This window comes from Ictidomys tridecemlineatus, chromosome 12 (assembly GCF_052094955.1).
Source record: "Ictidomys tridecemlineatus isolate mIctTri1 chromosome 12, mIctTri1.hap1, whole genome shotgun sequence".
Taxonomy (NCBI): domain Eukaryota; kingdom Metazoa; phylum Chordata; class Mammalia; order Rodentia; family Sciuridae; genus Ictidomys; species Ictidomys tridecemlineatus.
The window spans coordinates 45,480,630-45,504,998 of record NC_135488.1 but is presented as its reverse complement, the minus strand read 5'-3'; the positions used below and the strand labels follow the sequence as shown (position 1 = coordinate 45,504,998).

Below are 24,369 nucleotides of genomic sequence, written 5' to 3'. Positions count from 1 at the left end.
GTTGGAGAGGATTATGTTCAAACTTAAGGCACATACATGTGATACGAAGGGCAGGCAGCCTGAAGACACGCACTGTGGAATGACACAGGGTGAAGGAGGGACCCAGATCAGTTGAGGCTCAGACCTCAAAGCAGGAAGAGAGAAAATGGAGCTGCAGAAAGAGCCTGAGAAGGGGCCTAGTGAAACCTGAGATCCCTGTCTGGCTGTGGGATGAGTGAGGGAGCTCGGCCTTACTTTGCACCAGCTGAGGAAGAGGGACAGGTCACGGCAGAATAGCAGCAGTGATGGCATCTTGCACTCTCAGAGCGTATAAAGTGCTCACACTTGGCACCCCATTTAGTCCTTTAAAGGGAGAATCAGCAGTGAGGAATAAGCCTTGAACGGCACCTGCACCTCTCTGAGGCTTTTTTCTCATCTGCAAAATGTGGATAATGATACCACCTGAATAAAGAGATTTCAGAAGAAGGAAAGTTATCATTGCTAAAGAGGGCTACTACATAATAAATGGTCAACTCACCAAAATGACCTAACAATCTTTAATGTGAATGAATGTGAATCGCAACAAAGCTTACAAACATGTAGCAAAAACTGACATCACTATAATAGTTGGAATCACCATTACAGTAGAAATATCACTATTATAGTAAGAATCCACTCTAGTAGTTGGAGAATTTATCACCCCTCCACCAGAAATGGAAAGATTTAGCAGGCATAAAACCAGTAAGGGTATAACAAAACTTGACAGCACCATCAATCTAGTGAATCTGATATCTAGAGTATCCATCAATAGGAAATTACATATTCTTCTCAAGTTCCCATGGAATATTTATCAAAGTAAATAATATTTTATACCATAAAACAAATCTCAACAAATACAAAATAACAAATAGAATGGAAACCACACAAGGTACATAAGTCTAAATAAAACCCAATAAAATTGATTTTTTTTTTGTAGTGCTGAACTCACAGCATCATGCATGGTAGGCAAGTACCCTGCCACTGGGTTATACCCCAAGCTGATAAATCTTTAGTCTGACTAACCAAGTAAAAGAATAAAGACACAGATAAATCTTTAGTCTGACTAACCAAGAAAAAGAATAAAGACACAAATGACTAATATCATAAATGGAAGTGGAGCCAGACATTTAAGTGAAATCTAAAGGATAGTAATGGAATATTCTGAACAATTTGTTGCTTATAAATTTGATGATCTAGATTAACTGAGTCAATTTTATGAAGGACACAATCTACCAAAAAAAAACTCATCTAAGATTAAAGAGAGAACTTGAAAAGGAATATCTCTATTTAAAATGACAAATCACTAATTAGAAACTTTCCAGAAATGAAAGCAGGGAGTACAGATTGTTTCATGGGCAACTTCAACCAATCATTTAAGAAATTCTACCAGTTTTCCACAATGTCTTCCAGAAAATAGAAGCAGAGGAAACACTTCTTAACTTATTTTTGGGGGGCCAAAATTACACAAATGCTGAAAACGAACACATTACAAGAAAACTACAGACCAATATGTCTCATGGATATAGATGCAAAGACCTCCACAAAATATTAGCACTTGAACCAACAGAGTGAAAATTAAAAAGGTATATATGATGACCAAGTGAGATTTATCCCAGGTATTCAAGTCTGGATCAAATTTTGAAAATCAATTAAGGTAATCCAGCATGTCAATAGATGAAAAAACACATGTTCATCATCAGTAAACATGGAAGTATTTGACAAAATCCAATGCATTTTCATGATAAAAACTAGGAATAGAAGGGAACTTCCTTAACTTCATGAAAAGCATAATATATATCCATATTATATATAATATAACAAAGCATAATATGCTCACACAGACACCCCCCCCCACACACACACAGACACACACCCCTAGCCAGGCACAGTGGTGCATGCCTGTAATCCCAGAGCTTGGGAGGCTGAGGCAGGAGGATTGCAAGTTTGAGGCCAACCTCAACAACTTAGTGAGGGCCTAAGCAAATTAGCAAGACCCTGCCTCAAAATAAAAAATTTTAAAAAGGGCTGGGGATATGGCTCAGTGGTTAAGCACCCCTGGATTCAATCTCTGGGGAAAAAAATAAAAGGTGAAATATAGGTTATTGATTGAGAAGGAACCAGAACAACAGCAGAAAACACAAATATCTTTACTGAGGACATAATTGTCTTTTTAGAAAATCCCAGAACATTAAGAAAAGTAATTCTGGAATTGTTAAGTGATTAGAGCTAGAATGTAGAACGGAAGATTAATGTATAAAAGTCAGTTGTTTTCTACATGTCAGTAATGAACAATTGGAATTTGAAATTTAAAATACAATGCAACAAAAGTACTTCTAAATAAATCTAACAAAACATTTACAAAATGTGTATGAGAAAAACTACAAAAGTCTGATGAAAGTATACAAATATTTGAATAGAGATTTCTATATTTATGAATAGGAAGATTTAATATTGTTAATATGTTAGTTCACCCAACTTAATTTATAGATCCAAGGTAATACTAATTAAAATCCCAGGAAATTGTTTTGCAAATATTGACAAATTGATTGTTCAGTTTATATAGATACTGGCAAAGACCCAGAATAGCCAACAAGTATTTATTAAAGGCAAAGCCAGAGGACTGATACTATCTGACTTCAAGACTTACTATAAAGGTAATAATTGAATATTGTGTTATTAGCAAAAGAATAAACAAATAGGTCACTGAAATCAAATTGAGAATTCAGAAATAGATACAAATATAGTCAACTGATATTTACGAAGGAGCAAAGGCAATTTAACAGAGTAAGAATATTGTTTTAAACAATTGGTACTGGAACAACTGGATATCAACTAAAAAATCTAGACTGAGGTTTTATACTTTTCACAAAAATTTACTCAAAATGGATTATATGCCTAAATGTAAAATGCAAAACTATAAAAATCCTATAAGGTAACAAAAGAAAAATTTGGTAAACTTGAGTTTGATTTTGAATATTTAGGTGTTGAAAAACAATATTTATTTATGAAAAACAATATCCATGAAATAAAAATGATATTTGACATCATTAAAATTAATTTTTTATCCAAGAGCAAGGTAGATCTTTCCATCCTCTAAGGTCTTCTTTGATTTCTCTTTAGGGTTCTGTAGTTTTCATTGAAGATTTGAATTTGGTGAAAACATACCTTATATACAAACAGAGATATGAAAAATTGTGGTGTATATGTTAATTAAGAATTTTAATGCAAAAAAGAGTACATGTATAATGGCATAAATTGGCATGAACATACTTTATATACAGAGATATGAAAAATAGTGCTCTATATGTGTAATAAGGATTGTAATGCATTCCATTGTTGTTGTGTATTTAAAAAGTAAATTAAAAAATCAATTTTTTTGTTTGTGAATAATAGAAATTATTACTATAAAATTTAATCATTTTCCTTTGAAAATGATTAAATTTTATAATATTAATAAAATGATTAAAATCAGTGAATCTAAAAATATTCTATGAATATTTTCTATACTTATTTTTCTATTGTATAAAACAGAAAAATATAAATTCTTAGCAACATAACATAGCAACATAACTACAGACTAGTAGAAAATATTTGCAAAGGCATATCTGATTTAAAAAGACTCTTATCCAATATACACAAAGCTTTATTTTATTTTATTTTTAAATATTTATTTTTAGGTGTAGATGGACACAACACAATGCCTTTATTTTTATGAGGTGCTGAGGATGGAACGTGGGAGAACCTGGTCCCACTTGTGCTAGGCGAACGTTCTACCGCTGAGCGACAATCCCAGCCCACAACAAATTCTTAAAAGTGAATAAGCAACTTAATTAAAAAGTGGACTAAAGATCTGAATAGATGCTTCCCTGAAGAAGATGTATGGACAGCAAATAAACATATGAAAAGATGCTAAATAATTGGTACTGGAACAACTGGATATCAACTAAAAATCTAGATTGAGATTTTATACTTTTCACAAAAATTCACTCAAAATGGGTTATATGCCTAAATGACATTATGTGTCATCAGAGAATTGCAAATTAAAACACACACATACCACTACATTCGTATCAGAATAGCTAAAATCCAGAACACGGACAACCCCAAATTCTTGTGAGGTTGTGGAGTAATAGGAACTCTCATTCATTTCAAGAGCCACTTTAGAAGACAGTTTGGCAGATTTTTACAAACCTGAACATATTGATACCATCTGATTTAGTGATGAGCTCCTTGGTATTTACTTCAAAAGAGTTGAAAAGTTATACTCCTAGAAAAATGTGTACATGAATGCTTAGAGCAGTTGTTCACAATTTCTAAAAGCTGGAAACAATCAAGGTATTTTTCAATAGGAGAATAGACAAACCCTAGTATATTCATAGAATAGATTATTACTCAGCAATAAAAACAAATGAGCTATCAAAACATAAAAAGATAGGAAAGAACCATAAATATATAATGCAAAGTGAAGGAAGACTGAAAAGGCTACACACTATATGATTCCAACTAGATGACATTCTGGAAAAGACAAAATTATAGATACCATAAAATGATTAGTGGTTGCAAGGGATTGAGAGGGAAAGAGGAGCCATTCAGGAGCACAGGATTTGTAGGACAGTAAAATTATTTTATATATGTTGTGATGATGATGAATATGTGTTATTATGAATTTGTCAAAACCCCTAGAACTATAAAACACAAAGAGAGAACTCTGATTTATGGACTAGAGTTAATGGATTTAGTTAATCTAATGTATCAGTACTGGCTAATCAACTGCAGCAAATGTATCATTACAATGTACCTTACTTTAATGTTAGAAACTAATGATAAGAAACTGGCGGGGGGAGGTGAAGGGAGAAGAGGAAAAAGAATATATGGAAAGTGTACTTTTTGCTTTTTGATCTACAGATTGCTCTGAAAATAAATTCTATTAATTAAAAAAAGTAAGGGAATGCCTGAAAATAGGCAGAGTATTGAGAAAAATTCATAGCTTTAAGTGGACATAACTTTCCTGTGTTTAATATGAATACACAATCAGTGTAACTCAACATCATGTACCACCACAAGAATGGGAAGTTATACTCCATGTATGTATAATATGCCAAAATACACTCTATTGTCATGTATGTCTAAAAAGAACAAATTTTTAAAAATAGACATATTGAGAGACTTTTTTTCCTACAAATAAAACAGGAAATAAAAACCCTCATGGCTTTAATAGTTGAGTAATAAGCATATCATATTCTGATGCTTACATTAAACATTATCAACCAAGTATATTCTATTAAATTCAAAATAAATGAATAAAGAGTTTAAACAAATGAAAAATTATTTTCCCCAAAATTTTCAGTTAGACATGCAGAAGAATTTAAGAATATACTAAATCAAATCACTGTTCTAGATGGCTATATTATATTTGGCAAATGTTCAGAAATGTGCCCATCTAAAATTATAAAGAATTATTTCAATTTCTAGGCATGACAAAGTATTTATAAAATCTTGGTTATGTTCACCATGTTTCTATGAATATTTTCTATACTTATTTTTCTATTGTATAAAACAAAAGATATAAATTCTTAGCAACATAGCATAAATAATTCAGCTATACAAATTTGTTAGTCTTATTTTCTTTCAACACAAATATAATATATAAAGTATAATAATCTTCACAATAATATTGCTGGAAATTTATTGAAAAAATAATTGTTAAAGTTTTAGTAGTTAAGTGGATCTACTAGATACAAAATGAATATTTTATCACATGATTAGTCTAAATTTTAGAAAGTAGGCATTTATAACTGTAATATAACTGTACATAATCTAAATTCACTTTAAGGTATAAAGTTAATTTTCCTTTGAAAATGATTAAAATCAATGAATCTAAAAAATTCCCTTAAATATTTCTGATACTCAAGCACTATTCCACCTTAAAGGTCATTAATAATCTTTGTATACTAAGGTTTTAGTTTAGTAGTAATCTGAATTTACTACTTAAGGTTAAGCTAGTTTTTATTTTTGGCATTCTTTACCTACTTGTTCAAAATCAAGGTAGAATGCTATGGTCTTATGTTTCTAGTTAAAGTTCTTTCTACAAGTTCTCAAATTCCATTTAAATTTAAGTTGAAAAAGATTGCAAAAAATTGTGCTAATAGAATTTTAAACTTTTCAACATTTACATTTCTTTAAGAGGATTTGTGAGACAAAATAATATTTATGAGCCAAATAAATATGAACCAACAAGATTTCAATAAACTAGTTACATTCTATCATTCCATGGAAAGTAAAATGATATTTTATTTTTGAAATGTAAAAATGATTCAGGATGAATTCCATTAATGGAGAATTCATGTTAGATTTCGTAGTCAAATTGCATGTCTTTGCAATTTTCTGTACAACAATGAAACTTGATTTGAATCTTACATTCTCCAATTAAAAGTTCAATTTAAAATTGATTATAAATGGAGAAGAAACAACATGTTGCTTGAAATAGCTTTACAATATTTGGTATTAATGAAATCTTTTAAATTTATTCTTAGATCTATTAGTTGCATTATGACTTCTATGTATGGGAAAACTCGCATGATTTGTTCCAAAATTTATCAAAATCCATGGCTGGGGTTGTGGCTCAGTGTTAGAGCACTCGCCTAGCACATGTAAGGCCCTGGATTCAATCCTCAGCACCATATAAAAATAAATAAAATAAAAGTAAAAAAAATTTATTAAAATACAATTTTGTAATTAACACCAAGATGAACTTCTTTCAAGAGTGGAAGCAGAGTGCGTAATGTTTGTAGCAACTGACTAAATCTCTGAGAGAAGCTGACACTCTGCTGGCATATGTAGTGTCATCTGGGAATGTGTGTCATTAGCATCAGCTGAAACAAAGATCACTGGCATAAAGTTACAGAGTATATGTGAAGAACTTGTTCCAGTGATGGTATATGACATCTATACTGTCCTGAAAAGTCATTAAAATGTTTTATACCAAAAAATGATAAGTTGAATAATAAGTAGATCATCAAAACCATCTTTTGAGAACAACCCTAATGGGTGCAAGATTAGAAAAAATTACAATTATTATTTAATGTGATCAATCATGTTTAGAACTGTTCCTTCATAACTTATCATTTTTATTTTTTGTTAAGATTGAACAAGCAGGGGCTGGGGATGTGGCTCAAGCGGTAGCGTGCTGGCCTGGCATGCGTGCAGCCCGGGTTCGATCCTCAGCACCACATACAAACAAAGATGTTGTGTCCGCCAAATACTAAAAAATAAATATTAAATTCTCTCTCTCTCCCTCTCTCTCACTCTTTCTTTAAAAAAAAAAAGATTGAACAAGCAATTCCATTTTGATTATGACAACTTTTGCATTTTCCCTTTTCAATCAAGATCTTTTTCCTGTAACCCTATTAATAAATCAGCCTGTAGATAGATTTTGATTATCCCTTGTTGACAGGATAGACCTGTCCTGGTTGTTGGTATGGTCTCATCTCACATTGGAAGACACGGTTAATGACTAGTATTCAGTGGTAAACCCTTTTAGCCACATTTGACCTACAAGGTGGTTTGGAAGAAGTGGTTCTCAGACTAAGTTTCCCTGGAGTCCATTGTTAAGTTCATTTGTATCTGTTCTGTAGATAATGTCTATCATCTTGAAGCACCAGGTACACATTATTTTTTAAGGAATTATATTTCTGCAGAAAAGTGGCAGGAAACAAGTACAAAAATTAAAAAGGAAAATAAAAAGGCAAGCCAACAAGAGAATAACAAATTTCATTTGCATAACAATTTTGAACCAAGAATCTAGTCTCAAAGGTAAGCAACTGAATAATCAAATGACCAAATGGAGCTGGGTGAGACATTCTGCAGTATTTGAGCCTGTTCTCTTATTTGCAAGCAATTGGATCCAGTAACCTCAGAAAGAGTATTAGCAATAACAGAAATTTTTTCTTATTTAACCAATAAAGCATCTAGAGTAATGCTGTAATTTGATATTCCATGATTACATTATTTAAATAATTTTGCAAAAAAGGGACCATTAGTATAATTTGATCAAATTAGGGATTCTGCCAAAGTTACCATGTGTACCAAAAGATTTCTTAGATCAGAATCTGTCAATAGCTAATCGCAATAGATATTAATTGTAAAATCTTAACTACATGATTGTTCTACCAAGTGAAAAGTAGGCATAAATGAGGGGCAATCAATAGGGTAAGGGTCTCATTAGTATACAGAATCTTGTTCTGACATTATTTTCTCAGCCTGTGTGTGGTTTGAATATTTCTGGTTATGGCACTGAGAATTTTGTTGAAATTTCTATGCAGTCCACACATCAGTCATGAGGTTTGTCTCTTGAAATTTATATTCAAGTTTCCAGCTTCAGTTTGTAGGGCTCTAGAAAAAAGCAATTCCTATTAGTAAATTCATGGGAGAAAATTTGATTGGAGAAAACTAGATGAATTTAGGATCTAGTTCAATCTGTAGATAGATTTAAAAAAAAAAAAAAGAAAAAAAAACCCAAAACCAAAGAGAGCTACAATATAAAACATGTGTTCCATAATTTTTCTGTAGAAACATATTTTTCTTTCTGTAGTCATACCATTTTTTTCACCAAAGATAATCAAAGAAAAACCAATGTGTTTATTAAACAAAATTAGTTTTATCATATATGGTTTCAATAATATAAAAGCAGCATGAAATTTACCTACTATGTATTAATCTCAGATTTAGAAACCTCTCAAGTCCAGAATGCCAAACCAAGGTTTTGGATTTCACCTGAAGTATCTAATCTCATGAGGTTCCTGAGTCTACTAGAAAGTGACAGTTTTGTTCACCCATAGGTCTAGGAATCTCTGAAGTCAGGCATTCTGTGCATAGTTTTGAACATTCCAATGTTTCCATACATATTTTGTTATAAAGAGAACAGATTCTTATTGAACTTATAAAAATTGACTTATTTCTATAAAAAATAAACACAGCTTCTGAATTTGGGAAGAATCAAATAGGGAAGAAATGAAGTAAATATTTCCACCTTTGTTTAGAAAAATATAACTTAGGGCTGGGGATGTGGCTCAAGCAGTAACGGGCTTGCCTGGCATGCGCAGGGCACTGGGTTCGATCCTCAGCACCACATAAAATAAAAAAATAAAGATGTTGTGTCCACTGAAAACTTAAAAATAAATATTAAAAATTCTCTCTCTCTCTTCAAAAAAAAAAAAAAAGAAAAATATAACTTACCAAATTGCTGCAAAATATATATCACACAAAGAAAAGTTTTTTCCTTAAATCTAGACAACAAAAATGTTATGTAAAGAATCAACAATGTTTTATATAAAAGTCATGAAACCCATACATTTTATTAGTTTCTTTGTTCTCATGTAATGAATTCTTTTATCTTCCCTAGCAGTTTTTTTAACCTATCAGTTTCTTTATTTGAATTCTGGAAATTTTATTTTAGTTAATTGATTTTAAAGTTACCACATAACTATATTTAGGAATCCTTGTTAGATATTTACAATTTAGCTAGTACTGACTGGAACAACAAACCTTCCAATAATCTTCATAAAAACTTTTTTTGTTTGCCAGTCTAGTTTGGTTGATTAATTAATTCACTTGGGAAATATTTTTAGAAATAGTTTTAAAAATTATTTGTATTCTTTTTTAATTTTTGATTTCTGTTCCACATGACTGGCATAACAATTTTTATGTGGGACATAGAGATCCTTTGTTTGCTTATTTGTTGTGTCATACTAGTTATCAAATCTAGGGCTTTATGCATCCTAGGCAAACACTAACACTGAGGTACACCCCCAGTCTAGCTTGTTATTATTCTAGGTTCAAGATGTTGATGAAGGTATAAGGTTAGTTAAAAAAAAAAAAAAGCAGAACTGTTTTGTCACCCTAATTTTTTTTTTTGGCCAACAAACAAATTTTCGTTGGAAAGGGATGATTCTTAGGTGTCTAGTTTGCCACAGAGTTGCTCCAAATTGCAAAACCATTAATTTGAAAGTTTTTTTCTTTTCTTTATTTTATTTTAGCTTTATTGTTCTTTTTCAAGGTTGTTTTGGCTATTCATGTTTTTTAAGATTCTGTATGAATGTTAGGATTTTCTTTTTGTATATCTAAAAATAATCATTGGGATTTTGAAAGAGATTACATTGAATGTGTAGGTACTTTGGGCAGTCTTGACATCTTTTTTTAAAATTTTTGATTTATTATATAGGACAACAGAATGTATTACAATTCATATTACACATATAGAGTACAATTTTTCATATATCTGGTTGTACACAAAATAGAGTCATATCCTTCGTGTCTTCTTACATGTATAGGGTAATGATGACCATTGCATTTCCCTATCTTTCTCCCCCCATGTCCCCTCCCTTTCTCTCTCTCTCCTTTTCCTCTTTGCCCTATCTAGACTTCATTTAATCTCCCCCTCCCCCAGTATATTATGGATCAGAGAAATCATCTGGCATTTGGTTTTTTGGGGATTGGCATTATATTCTCCAGCTTTACCCATTTACCTGAAAATGCCAATATCTTTTAATGTGAAATAATATTCCATTGTATATACATATCACACTCTCTTTATCCATTCATCCACTGAAGGGCATCTAGGTTGGTTCCACAGTTTAAGATATTGTGAATTGTGTTGCTATAAACATTGATGTGGCTGTGTCCCTGTAGTATGCTGTTTTGAAGTCCTTTGGGTATAGACCGAGGAGAGGGATAGCTGGAACAAATGGTGGTTCATTCCCAGTTTTCCAAGGAATCTACATACTGCTTTCCATATTGGCTGCACCAATTTGCATCCTACCAGCAATATATGAATTTGCCTTTCCCTCCACATCCTCGCCAACACTTACTGTTGTTTGTGTTCTTAATAGCTGCCATTCTGACTGGAGTGAGATGAAATCTTAGAGTAGCTTTTATTTTCATTTCTCTAATTGCTAGAGATCTTGAACATTTTTTAATATATTTGTTGATTGATTGTATATCCTCTCCTAAAAAGTGTCTGTTCAGGTCCTTGGCCTATTTATTTATTGGGTTATTTGATTTTTTGGTGTTAAGATTTTTTAGTTCTTTACATATTCTAAAGATTAGTGCTCTATCTGACGTGTGTGGGGTAAGAATTTGTTCCCAATTAGTAGGCTGTCTATTCACCTCACTGATTGTTTCTTTTGCTGAGAAGAAGCTTAAGGAAATTTTGCAACAGACACTACAGAAACACAAAAGATAGTTAGAAATTATCTTTGTATGTGATGCTGAGGATCGAACCCGGGCCGCACGCATGCCAGGCGAGCGCGCTACCGCTTGAGCCACATCCCCAGCCATATCTTGAAAATTTGTACTCCAAAAAAGTAGACAATATTGAAGGCATTGGCAAATTTCTAGAGTCATATAATTTGCCCAAGTTGAATCAGGATGATATATAAAATTTAAACAGATCAATTTCAAGTGAAAAAATAGAAGAGGCCATGAGAAGCCTACCAACCAAGAAAAGCCCAGGACCAGAAGAATACACAGTGGAGTTCTATAAGACCTTAAATAAGAACTAATACCAATACTCTTCAATTTATTTCAGAAAACAAAAAGAGGGAGCACCTCCAAACTCATTCTATGAGGCCAATATCACCCTGATTCCAAAACCAGGCAAAGACACATCAATAAAAGAAAACTTCAGACAAATATTTCTAATTGAACATAGATGCAAAAATTCTCAATAAAGTTCCGGAAAATAGAATACAAAAACATATCCAAAGATAGCACACCATGATCAAGTTGGGTTCATTCCAGGGATGCAGGGTTAGTTCAACACTCAGAAATCAATAAATGTAATTCATCACATCAATAGACTCAAAGATAAGAATCGTATGATCATCTCAATAGATGCAGAAAAAGCATTTGACAAAATACAGCAGCCCTTCATGTTCAAAACACTAGAAAAACTAGGGATAACAGGAACATATCTCAACATCATAAAAGCTATCTATGCTAAGCCTCAGGCCAACATCATTCTAAATGGAGAAAAATTGAAAGCATTCCCTCTAAAAACTGGATCAAGACAGGGATGCCCTCTTTCACCACTTGTATTTAACATAGTTCTTGAACACTGGCCAGAGCAATTAGAGAGATGAAAGAAATTAAAGGGATATGTATAGGAAAAGAAGCACTCAAATTAGCACTATTTGCTGGTGATATGATTATATACCTATAAGACCCAAAAAAGCTCCACCAGAACACTTCTAGAACCAGTAAATGAATTCAGCAAAGTAGCAGGATATAAAATCAACACCCAAAATCAAAGGCATTTCTGTATATCAGTGACAAATCCTCTTAAAGGGAAATGAGAAAAACTACCTCATTTACAATAGCATCCAAAAAAAATACTTGGGAATCAACTTAATGAAAGAAGAAAAAGATCTATACAATGAAAACTACAGAACACTAAAATAGGAAATTAAAGAAGACCTTAGAAGATGGAAAGATCTACCTTGTTCTTGGATAGGCAGAATTAATATTATTAAAATGACCATACTACCAAAAGCATTATAAAGATATAATGCAATTCCAATCAAAATCCCAATGGCATTTCTCATAGAAATAGAAAAGGCAGTCATGAAATTCATCTGGAAAAATAAGAGACCCAGAATGGCTAAAGCAACACTTAGCAAGAAGAGTCAAGCAGGTGGAATCACTATAACAAACCTTAAACTATACTACAGAGCAATAGTAACAAAAACAGCATGGTTTGGCACCAAAACAGACTGGTAGACCAATGGTACAGAATAGAGGACACAGAGACTAACCCACATAATCACAATTATATTTGTCAAAGGCACCAATAACATGCATTGGAGAAAAGATAGCCTCTTCAACAAATGGTGCTGGGAATATTGGAAATCCATATGCAACAAAATGAAGTTGAATCCCTATCTCTCACCATGCACAAAACTCAATTCAAAGTGGATCAAGGACCTAGGACTTAAATCAGAGGACTGTATCTATTAGAAGATCAAGATAATCTTAATTATCATGTCAGATTAAGCCCCATCTTCCTCAATAAGACTTCTATAGCATAAGAATTAATATCAAGAATTAATAAGTGGGATGGTTTCAAACTAAAAATCTTTTTCTCAGCAAAAGGCTTTTTTTTCTTATTTAAAAATTTGGCTAAAATGCCCAAAGAAAAACTTTTAATCATGCTTTATCTTGCTTTCATTTTAATTTGTCTTTATCTTAATAAAAGCAAAAAAGCCAGATTTAAAATAGGAAGAAAAAAGGTACACAGATTAAAAAAAAAACCCTTTTTTACATTAAACCTAAAATTGCAGTTTAAGAATAATCCTTTCCTGTTGATTAAAAGAGAAAGGGAAGACAGAGGAAGAAGAGGTAAGAACATGCTTGAGAATGGACTATACTGTAGTCCAGGTTGTATGATATGAATAGGGACATCTTTTGTTGCACTTTAGAATTTTAGGATATCATTTGTTTCTTATTAATTTCATGAGAGCAAAGAAAATCCAATCAGCCATGTCAGGGAATATTAAGAGCGTGGGTAAAGTATTTTGGTTTGACACATGTATGTGGCACAGGATTGTCTTTCTTTTCTTTTTCTTTTTTCACTTTGTGAACAGCCTTTATCCTAGTTTTTCTGGCCTGTGACCAAGGTTTCCCTAGTTGCACGGATATTGTCATATGCTTGGTAGTCTCCTTCCTAGTGGTAATCGTTCCTGTCTGTGACTAGGCCATCTTCACATGGAGACTATTCTCAGAGATGAAAATCTGTTAGATGGTGGCAGCTAGACTTGCAAATTTTAATTGGTCGTCCCATGTCTACCATTTAGAATGTTGAATTTTGGTCTGAGAAGATTTTTGAAACCAAATGGGGAGAAAAAAGTGTCAAAAAACCATATCATTAAAGACTTATAGCCAAATAAAAATGAAACAAAACAAAATGTATTCACAAGAAATTTTAAATTTAGGATGCAGATAAAACAAAATACATAACTATGTGTGCAGAACCAAAGAGAACTCACCAGAAGATGAAATCTTCATAAACAACTTAAATTCTGTAGAAACCAGAGTTCTCAAATCAGAAGGATGTTTTTATATAGAAAGGGCTCACTAGAAAAAAATCTTTTTAGTCTTCCAAAGGATGTAACATCCTTTCTTGTGGCCTTATCCAAATCAGATCCCAAATAAAGTCTAAGGAATTTCTACTAAAAAAGATGGACTTGCCAGAGCAGAAAAGGGAAGCCATGAGATGAAGAACACAAAGGGCTCAGTGTCGGGACCATACCCAGTTCTAGGAGGCTACAATTTCCTCTGAAGGTGGTCTTGCTTCAGACAAGACCAGATATGCCAACCTTAATAACAACCAGAGAGAGATTTTCCAATGGAAAATGATATTTATTTGAAGAGAATAGCATTGCAATGGGAATGCTATTCATAATTAATCAACATGCTCAAAGAAGTTGAGGCAAGAGGAACTTTTTAAAGGCAAATTTAGGATGATTACACATGATATTTTGTAACAATAATCCTTGGATATGAAGATTTATAGCAAGGATCATGGGAATTTGAGGTTGAACAGAGAGCAGCTGGCTAGATTTCCTTGCAGAAGTAGTTGTTGTATAAGTACTTGTTGGGGTGGCCTTTGTGTAAGGTTATGGTTCTGACAGTCAAATATGCACAATTACCCTTCCTTCATAAACTCCAAGACTTATTACTTTTTTGTTAGGGTAGTCTTGAGGGACTCCGATTTGATTTTGACAACTTTCACACAGTTGACCTGAATTAGAGTCATGAGGAAGTTTCCTCTGCTTTAACCCATATATGAAAGTAACCTGAACTAACCTGATGTTAGTCAGTCTATTGATGTTCTATTTCTTCATTTCCATCTTACAAAATGCACTCTTCTGCTATTTTCTAGTGGAAGCTCTCACCTTATTTTGTAAAATGGAGGATTCTCTGATTCATAAATTGTGAATAAAATCCAGTTAGATCTACAACTAAGTCTGTTGTAATTTTGGCATTTGAGGAGTTTCTTAGAACAAACCTATATCTTCGTTGCATTTCTTCCTGTTTTTGGTTGTGATCCTCTAGATACTAAACTTTACAGGTTTAATTAGCCCCATTCAATGCCTTGTCCTCTCATTCCTCTTTCTCTTTCTGCTCCGTTTTCCTTCTTCCACCTCCATTCCCTCTACCATGATTATGCCCCAGGACCTGAGACACTCATTCCACATGAGTCATGCTTATGTCTCTCTCTGCCTGCTTCTTACCCCTCCAACTTGGTCCCGGTCTCCTCTGGCATCCTTTCTGTCCCCACTTCTTTTTTACTGCCCAAGGTGAGATAGACTCATGGCAGTATACGTGTAAAAATATGGTCAGGTTGGACACTGTAAAAGGGCAATTATATTAACATTCTACTTTGGTCATAAATTCTGTATTATTTGCCATGTGCATATACATGTTAATATTGATGTAATGTTTATGACACAAAAATTTGTGTCTTATATTTTTTGACTCAAAGCAATTTTCTGATGGACCTAGATTTCTATAATTATATTTAGAACTGTGTAGCAAACTAGAAACTGGCCAAATATTGTATTTAACAATTAACTTTTACTGCATGTGCATTTATAAGTACAGATTGTCCCAACTGGTTTGACTAATGATTTTTCAACATTACTGTATGTACTTTGAATTTTGATCTCTGCCTGGGCTAGTGTTTTGTGATATTATAGTCTCTTATGATACCAGGTAGTGACAGTGAGCCCTGAGTCCCAGTTAGCCACAAGATATGGTGAGCAGTCAATACTCTGTACTGCATCAAGCTATGCTATGCATTAAATTAGGTGTATTGAATGCATCTTAAGCTTATAATTTCAGTTTACAATGTATTTATCAGGATATAATTCAACTGTTTGTGAAAGAGAATCTCTACTCTATTGAAAGGTATTTAAGGTTAATAAGGGTAATAAATTTACTTATTTATTATAACAAAATCTGCATGTAACATCCCAAATCATATCATTATTCTGTTTTATCCTTCTGAAAGAATAGTTCAGTTGGAGAAATTCTGAATTTTAGGATGAATTGTGGGTTAAATGTGCTTGATAATTTTTTTTATAGTTTAGGGTTTTTTCCCCACATTTTAAAATTGGTGCATTATAGTTTTACATAATGATGGGATTTGTTGTTACACATTTGTACATGCACAAAATATAACAATATTATTTGGGTAATATCACTCCCTAGCACTTCTCCCTCATTTTCCATCATGGTTTGAAGTTGATGGTGATAATTTCAGTTGAAGGTTTTTCTACTTTGACCTTAGAATTAGTGTTTCTCAATTATGAGAACTATAACATTGACTAGGGAATGAGTGATTTCTACACACTTTGTTTCACTTGTTTCAATAAAATTATTTTATATAACATAAATCCTGGTGTGGTCTATGAATTTTTTTTCTTTGCGTAAGAGGCTTTTTTCATGTTCATTTTATTGAATCCCTCCTCCAGTATGAATTATGTTATTTCCCTATTTCATTTCAACTACACCAAAGGTGTACTGCAATCCAATCTGACACCATCTACTCAGCGTTAGCACCAGAATTCCACATTTTTAAAGGCTCAGTCTCCAAGATTACCCTCATATGCCAGGCACATTTTGGGGGGGGCCCAAACCACTGTACTTTGATAAACTGGCTGTAAATTTTGAAGTTTCCATGATTTTATCAGATTCAATAATTCACCAAAAAGACTCATAGAGCTTAAGTGTGAGCCATACTATGATTAGAGTTTTATTATAAAATATACAACTTTATAACAGCTAAGTGAAGAAACACATAAGGAGAGGTAAGTAGGGATCCAGAGCCCTCTCCCTGTGGAGTCCTGGATTGTTACCCTCCTGAACATGAAATTATGTAGCAACCATGAAGGAGCCTTGAGCCCCACTGTTTAGGAGTTTTATTATACAGGAATTTAATGCTTGATCAAATCATTAGCCACATAGTTTAACTCGATCTTCTGCTCCCCATTCCCTTCCCAGGTTGGGCTGGCTCAAGATATTAACACTATGATCCCGTGGTTGATCTTTTTGGTGAGCAGCTCCCTTCCTGGGGCTGCCTAAGGGCCAGGACACTCACCTCATTAGTACAGCAAATATCCTCCTGTCACTCAGGAAATTCCAAAGGATTTGAAACTCTGCAGGAACCAGAAACAAATGCCAGATATATTATTTAAAAATATCAGCACACACTAATAGAAAGTAATTATTTTTATTAGATTTTCATCGTATGCTTTGATTGCAGATAATCACAACCCATTTCCCATTATTTCCACATAACATGCAAGAAGCTCTCTTTTCGTGATTCAGGTTCCTCTTTCAGGGCTGCCCCTCCTCCGAGTTTATTTGAGGATGTCAAGGCTGGATTTTTACACAATACTTGTCCATGGTGGCCACAGATCCAGGGTTTTTCCCTAGTTTAGTTGACTTCTGTTGTTGGAAGGATACATTAGGAATGAAGGCATCTCCACATTCAAAAAATACATAGAATTTCTCCTCCATGTGAGTTCTCTAGTGTTCATGAAGTTTAAAACTATGACTGAAGGCTTTTTACATATTTATTACGTTGATAATGTGAGTTCTTCCATGTTGTTTAATTTTTAAAAATTGACTGTGATTTTTGTATGTCATTCATGTAATTTTTTTCCTATTATTTCTTTTGTGAAAATAAAGGTGAGTGCTCAGTGAAATATGAAATGTTTCCACAGTATCTTGTACTTTATTCTCATAATTAATCCAATAAACATAAGCTTAATCAGAACAAGCAAGCTTTTATTTGGGAAAAACAAAAAACAAACAAATGAATGAAAAACAAAAATGCCTGTTTTTACTACTCAAACCCTAGCCTAGTGCTTAGAATAGAATTGCCAGTTAGTAAAAATTTAATCCACAAATGTATTCCTTCACAAAATAGTCACCAAGTCTCCAGCACTCAATGTTCTCCCCGTGGAAGCTCAAGTAGTAAGGAAGACATGAAATTGTGGTCAGGAACACTGTATTCTAGTGAGTGACACACTAGATGTAAGTAAACAAGGAAAAAAATCTTCAAGTAGCTGTAAGTGCTCTGAAGGATCATGGATGAGGGTGGAGAGTGGAGTGTCGTGTGGTGCTGTTCTGGACATTTGGATAAGTACATCAGTGTTGAGACTTACCCACTGGGCCCATGTGACATTTACTGTCATCTCGTTCTAACCTTCTTGAGCAGGAACATATCAACATGATAATTTATGCATGAAAGCATTTGCCAATAGTAAAATACTTTATAAGATGATGCTAATAATTAGAGGTAGTGCCTGGAAAAATAATGAAAATGAGTCATGAATAGGGATTAGATTACAATCCTTTGATGGAGGTCCTGGAAAGAATGAATGGGGAAAATGGGGAGATATTGGCCATAAGGAGATAAATTTCCAGTTATAAGACAAGTTCTGGGTATTTAATATATAGCATGGTGACTGTAGTTAACACCATACTGTATACTCAAATTTGCTAAGAGAATATATATTAAGTGTTCTTACCTCACCCTTACACAAAGGTAATAGATGTACTAACTAGCTTGATTACAGTGATCATTTCACAAAGTCTATGTATATCAAATCATCACATTGTACACTTTATGTACACAATTTTCATTTGTCAATTACATCTCAATAAAGATGGTAAAAAGTTTCTTTTGAGGACAAATCTTGTTAAGAGTAAAACAGTCTGGCATATTTTAAAATGCTCCTTTTCTTTTGTAGGAAGTACAGGGGTATTTTTCACTAATATTCATTTATAAGAACCTGGTAGAGCTTTGGGAGGTAAACTCATGGAAAGTGAAGCTCCCTCCTGCAGACCTTATCTCTCATACTTGTCCAAACTAAGCCTCCAGCAATTCATCCATTACTGCTTGGGCTTCTTTACTTAGCACTGATTACCATGGAGGTTCTGTTGGTGGATTTCTGCTTAGGAAGTTGTGTTTTTCTCTATTCAACTGTGGACGAGGGGCTGAGGTTTATCCTATAAACTTATTTTTCAGTATGCTCTCCAGTTTTAGGGGCTGAGGTTTATCCTATAAACTTACTTCTCTACGGATCTAAGAGGAGTTTCAGATTTAGGTTTTTAATACTATTTTCCAATAAAAGAAGGCAGAGGTCCTCATAGAAATAGATGACACTAGAACTGGGGCATCAAAATACAAAACTAGATAAAACTAAAGAGCCAGAAAGAAAGGAAGTGTCCAACAAAATAAAACCCACCAAGACGGGATTTTGTCAAAGAAAAGAAAGCTACTGGAAAGATTCCCCAATGGCTAAAACAGGAACAACAGAAATAAATAACATAGTACTGGATTATAATCAAAAGCTTAAGATAACTATCCAGGTGTCCATACTGGTATAAATAAATGATTAAATGGATGAACAAATTGGAGTGAATAGAAAGCTCCTATTTAGAGGAATTCCTCCCAAATAACGCAGATCGTCATTAAGATGAAGCTAACTGCCAACTTCTTAGATGCGGGGGTGCATAGGGATTTCTTCCTAAAGACTACATCAAGCACAGATGGCGCAAAATGCAACTTCCTGGAGGAGAAACATGACAAACAACCAAGTGGTCACAGTTAACATTAACAGGGATAACCATCTATAGAGCACATATGCACGATACCAAGTGTGAGAACTGTACCCTACCTCTCATCTTCTCCAGAACCAATAAGCCCAACTAAATTATGAGGAAAACATCAAGGAAACCTCAAATGGGGAACTTTATCCAACTTGACCAGTATAAACATTATTGAGGTCATCAAAAATAGGAAAGACTAAAAATCTGTGATAGCCAGAAGAGCTGAAACATATCACTAGTAAATGTAAGCTGGTGTCCTGGTTGGGAATCAGGAACAGGGAAATTAGCAAATCTAAATAAAATATGAACTTCAGGTAGTAATAATTAATATTTGTTCACTAATTGTGACAAATGTACCACATTGATTTAAGATGTTAATAAGAGGGGGCTCTGGGAAGTCTCTATACTATTCTCTTCAAATTTTGTGTAAATCTTATATTGTTCTGAAATAAAAAATTTATTAAAACATTTTGCTTTCAAATGTGTGTATGTTTAGTTAGTGTTAGTTATTAGTAACTGACATGATAACTGGCTGTACCTTTTTTTAAAAAGAGCATACTGAAAAATAAATAATATAGCCCATCGTTGTAGAATTTCAGGTATCACTTATTTTATGGCTTAGGTGTATAATTATTTATTATATTATTTTTACTTTTTATTGATGTGTCCTGGGCTACATCCTGGGCTCATATTCTAAAAAATAAGTGACATTTCACCAGGAAAAGGTATAGCCTTTAGATAATCTGCATTACTTCATGGCTGAACATTTTCAAAATACTGGCTTTATTAAAAAAGCTCCAATGGTGAATTGCTTCATTGTGACTGGGCCACTTATTCCAAAACATTCTTTATTGTGTTTCCATGTATATCTTTTAGTAGTAGTAGTAATGCAAATATTTGCCACTGGAAAAAATATTCAAAGATTAGAAGAATATGAACAGAATTCATGACATTATAACATGATGTTTCACTGCAATGTTTGCTAAAACAGAAGCATTCCAAAGGCACTCTTGATAATTTCCTTGATGATGCTCTACAGAATACTTTCTGTAATCAAAAAAAAAATATGGAAGGATATTTTGAATGATTTTAGACGTTTTATTCTGTAGGGAAAATATTACCTCTTTTGAGTTATTATTTTGGAGGCACAAACAATGGAGTGCTTCCAATTTTAATTGAATGAATAATAATAATGTTGACATAGCTAGTCATATAGCTAATGATAAAAAAGGGACCTGTGCCTTATTTGTATAATACAATCCAAAAGAAATTTATAATGCTCCTAGGAAATCATGTTAAACCTGAAATACAATTACCAATACCAAAAATAACACACTTTTCTTTACCTTTAAATTTCTATAACAGCCATTGCCCATTGTTGGCAAATGTATAATATCACAAAGTATGTTCTCGTTAACTACACTATCATAAAATAAAAGAAAGTTTTATTGACTTTATTCAAATGAAAGAAGAAATAGATATGGTCTAGCTCGGGATATTATCAACAAGTTAGGAACATCATAATGACCTAAAAATGCTTCTCACTAGAGATATGACAATGCACAAATATGGCAGGTATAGAAAGCCTTTAGGTTCCCTTCCTCAAAATGATGACTTCTTGCTATTTATATAGTTAATGGTTACAATGCCTGTAAATGATATAGCTAGTTACCAATATTGTATATATTGTATATGTATGTGTGTATACTATATATACATAATATATATGTATATGTACACATTGTAATACACACATACACACAAGTGTGTGTAGTAGTTTGTATATTTACATATAAATACACGAGCTTATTTATTGATAATAGAAATTCCATTATATATAAATAAAAATAAAATCAGTTATTGGTACTGATTGTACTAGTATTATAACTGATAAAAAATACTGTTATTGTGTTAGTAATCACACACACACACACACACACAAACATATCAGTAACTGATAAGAAACAATATCAATGAGTGGATCATAAGAATTGCCAAATAGCAATTATGTCATTTGAAACAGTGTAATATGCATATTTTAACACTACAGTTGACTAAAAATAGAAAAGAAAGAAAAGAAAAACATAGATAAGATTAAGAATACTGTATAAAAGCCAGGTTTGTTGGCACACATCTGTAATCCCAGCAACTCTGAAGGCTGAAGCAGAAGGATTGCAAGTTCAAAGCCAGCCTCATGAATTTAGCAAGACCCATTCTCAAAATAAAACATAAAAAGGCTGGGGATGTGGCTCAGGGATAAAGCACCAGTGAGTTCAATCCCAGTAGGAAAAAGAAAATTATTTTTGTATAAAAGTACAAATTTAGGAGAAACGAACATTTCCAATAAACGTACAATAAAACTGTAAACCTACAGAAAATATGTAATTTCCTAGAAAATGTAAACCAGCAAAATAGACCCTGAAGTAAGGAAAACATAAATAATGCAAACAAAAAGTAGCATTAAGAACTCAGGGTTAGGGAGGAAGAGCAGGAGAAGATGCTTACCTCTAGATAGGGAAGAGAGGTGGGAGGGAAAGGGAGGAGAAGGGGAATTGCGAGGAAGATGGAAGGAGACCCTCATGGTTATACAGAATACATGTGTGAAGATGTGAGGGGCGGGGAAGAAGTGGGTCACATTAGATTGGGTATAGAGAAGTTACGGAGGGGAGGGGAGGGGAGGGGAGGGGAGGGGAGGGGAGGGGAGGGGAAGGGAAGGACAGCAGAATAAAACAGACATTATTACTGCTGTGGGTATATACGTGAGGGCATGACCAGTGTGATTCTGCCACCTGTACACTCAGAAAAATGAGAAATTAGACCCCATCTGATTCAAACCTACGATATGTCAAGATCATTGTACTGTCAGGTGTAACTAATTAAAACAAATTAAAAAAATAAAGATGGGCAATACTTAAAAAATAAAAAAAAAGAACAACTCAGGGTTAATTGGCCTCTAGTTAATTCTGAATTTATTATAAATGACCAAGGTCTAGGGACAAAACCAAAACCAAACCACCAACCTCTCTTCACCTCGTGGTTTAACTTGAAGTTAATATGGCTAACCTACCTCACCTAAGACGCTAACCCTTGTAAAAATGCCTGTCACTTCACTGTCACAGACAGACGTCAAACTGGGACTTTCTTAAAGGAAAATAAATATTCTCCATGTATCGCTTCCATTAAGCCAGTGAAATTCTAAGTGTCGGCTTCTAGTAACAGTTGAAGGAACGTCGCTTTTCCCAAGTCCTGCGCCTGGGAGGACCCGGGAAGACCCCAGCCCCGGAGAAGGGCAGCGGGTGCCGCCCCCCCCTGCCGCCCCCTCGGCTCCGCCCCGTCGGCTCCGCCCCCTCTGCCTCTCCCCCGCGCCCCATCGGCTCCGCCCCCCCGCGCCCCGTCGGCTCCGCCCCCTCTGACCCCCCCGCGCCCCGTCGGCTCCGCCCCCCTGCCGCTGCCCCCTCGGCTCCGCCCCGTCGGCTCCGCCCCCTCTGCCTCTCCCCCTGCTGCTGCCCCGCGCCCCGTGGGCTCCGCCCGGGGAACTCGGAAATCGCGGTCCCACCTGAGAACACCACAGGCCCAGCCTCCACGAGAGGGCGCTCTTAATGACATGTTTAAAAAGTGTTTTCTTCACAGTGAAGAACAAACCCCACGAGAACACGCCTGAAAACGAGGACCTTCGTACTTCCTGTTTCAGAAAGACTTCCGGGAGAAGTGCGGCCAGGAAGCCCCCTTCAGCCATCTGCAAAGGTCACAGGGAAGGGAACCGCTTCTTCCCGCGGACGCGGCCCAAGTGAGGCCAGGGCTAAGTCGGGCCAGACTTCCGTCAGCGAAATGCGCACGCGCAATACACAGGTCAGAAAAGCGGGCTGGGGCGCCCCCTGCCGGTCTCGGGGCGCAGTGCCTCACGCACCGAGTTCACAGCTTCACCACAGTCCCACCACATCCCTGAAATGTTGGGTAAAAATCATACCATCCCACGATTTTTGAAATTCAAATTGAAATGGACCTATCTCTTACCTTGATCTGAAATGAATGGAGGTAACCAGAAGCAAAGTAAAAGACCAATCATGCAAGTCAATTGATTTCCTAATTTTACAACTGGAATTTGAAACAAAAAAAAATTATAACAAAATATCCCAACTTCAAGTCTTTAGGTATAAACCTAAGAAAATGTGTACAAATATGCATCCAGAAAACCTTGAAACACAGAATAAAGTAGACATCATTATTGCTGAAACCTTGAAACACAGTTAAAATGAAATAAAGAAAAACTAGAATAATTGGAGAGACACTGGTTTTCAGGATTGGTTGACTCAATATTAAGATGGTAGTTCCACCAGAATGAATCTATAGATTCAGCACAATCTTAAAAAAAGTCCCTGGAAAGGAGATACACTAAGTGTTTTAGAACCTAGAGTAGATGACAGAAGACTGAAGAGAAACAAAGTTGAAGAACTTACACATCTAGATTCCAAGATTTATAAACCTACAACAATGAAGAGTGTAATATTAGTGAAGAAATGGGCACGTTGACAAACTCCACAGAACAGAGAGCCCCTGAATACATCAACATAGATGTACTCAACTGGCTTTGTCCAAGGAATAAGAGCTGTTTAAAGATAATCTTTTCCACAAATAGTGACGAAATCACTAGATGACTATGTAGAATAAAATGAA

The 24,369-nt window shown here is 34.4% G+C and overlaps 1 long non-coding RNA gene across 3 annotated transcripts; it reads right to left on the bottom strand.

Annotated features, from left to right (window-relative positions):
• Nucleotides 1-522: 522 nt before the first annotated feature.
• On the bottom strand, nt 523-23,519 carry LOC110598396 (uncharacterized). Of its 3 annotated transcripts, XR_013428825.1 has the most exons (4): nt 23,252-23,519; nt 17,174-17,231; nt 7,574-8,409; nt 523-3,183 (listed from the first exon to the last, which is right to left on the bottom strand). It is a non-coding gene; the product is annotated as an uncharacterized LOC110598396 (long non-coding RNA). The 3 variants fall into 3 exon arrangements; XR_013428824.1 differs by lacking the exon at nt 7,574-8,409; XR_002484231.3 differs by lacking the exon at nt 523-3,183 and having other exon boundaries at nt 7,386-8,409.
• Between the last annotated feature and the right edge of the window lie 850 nt (nt 23,520-24,369).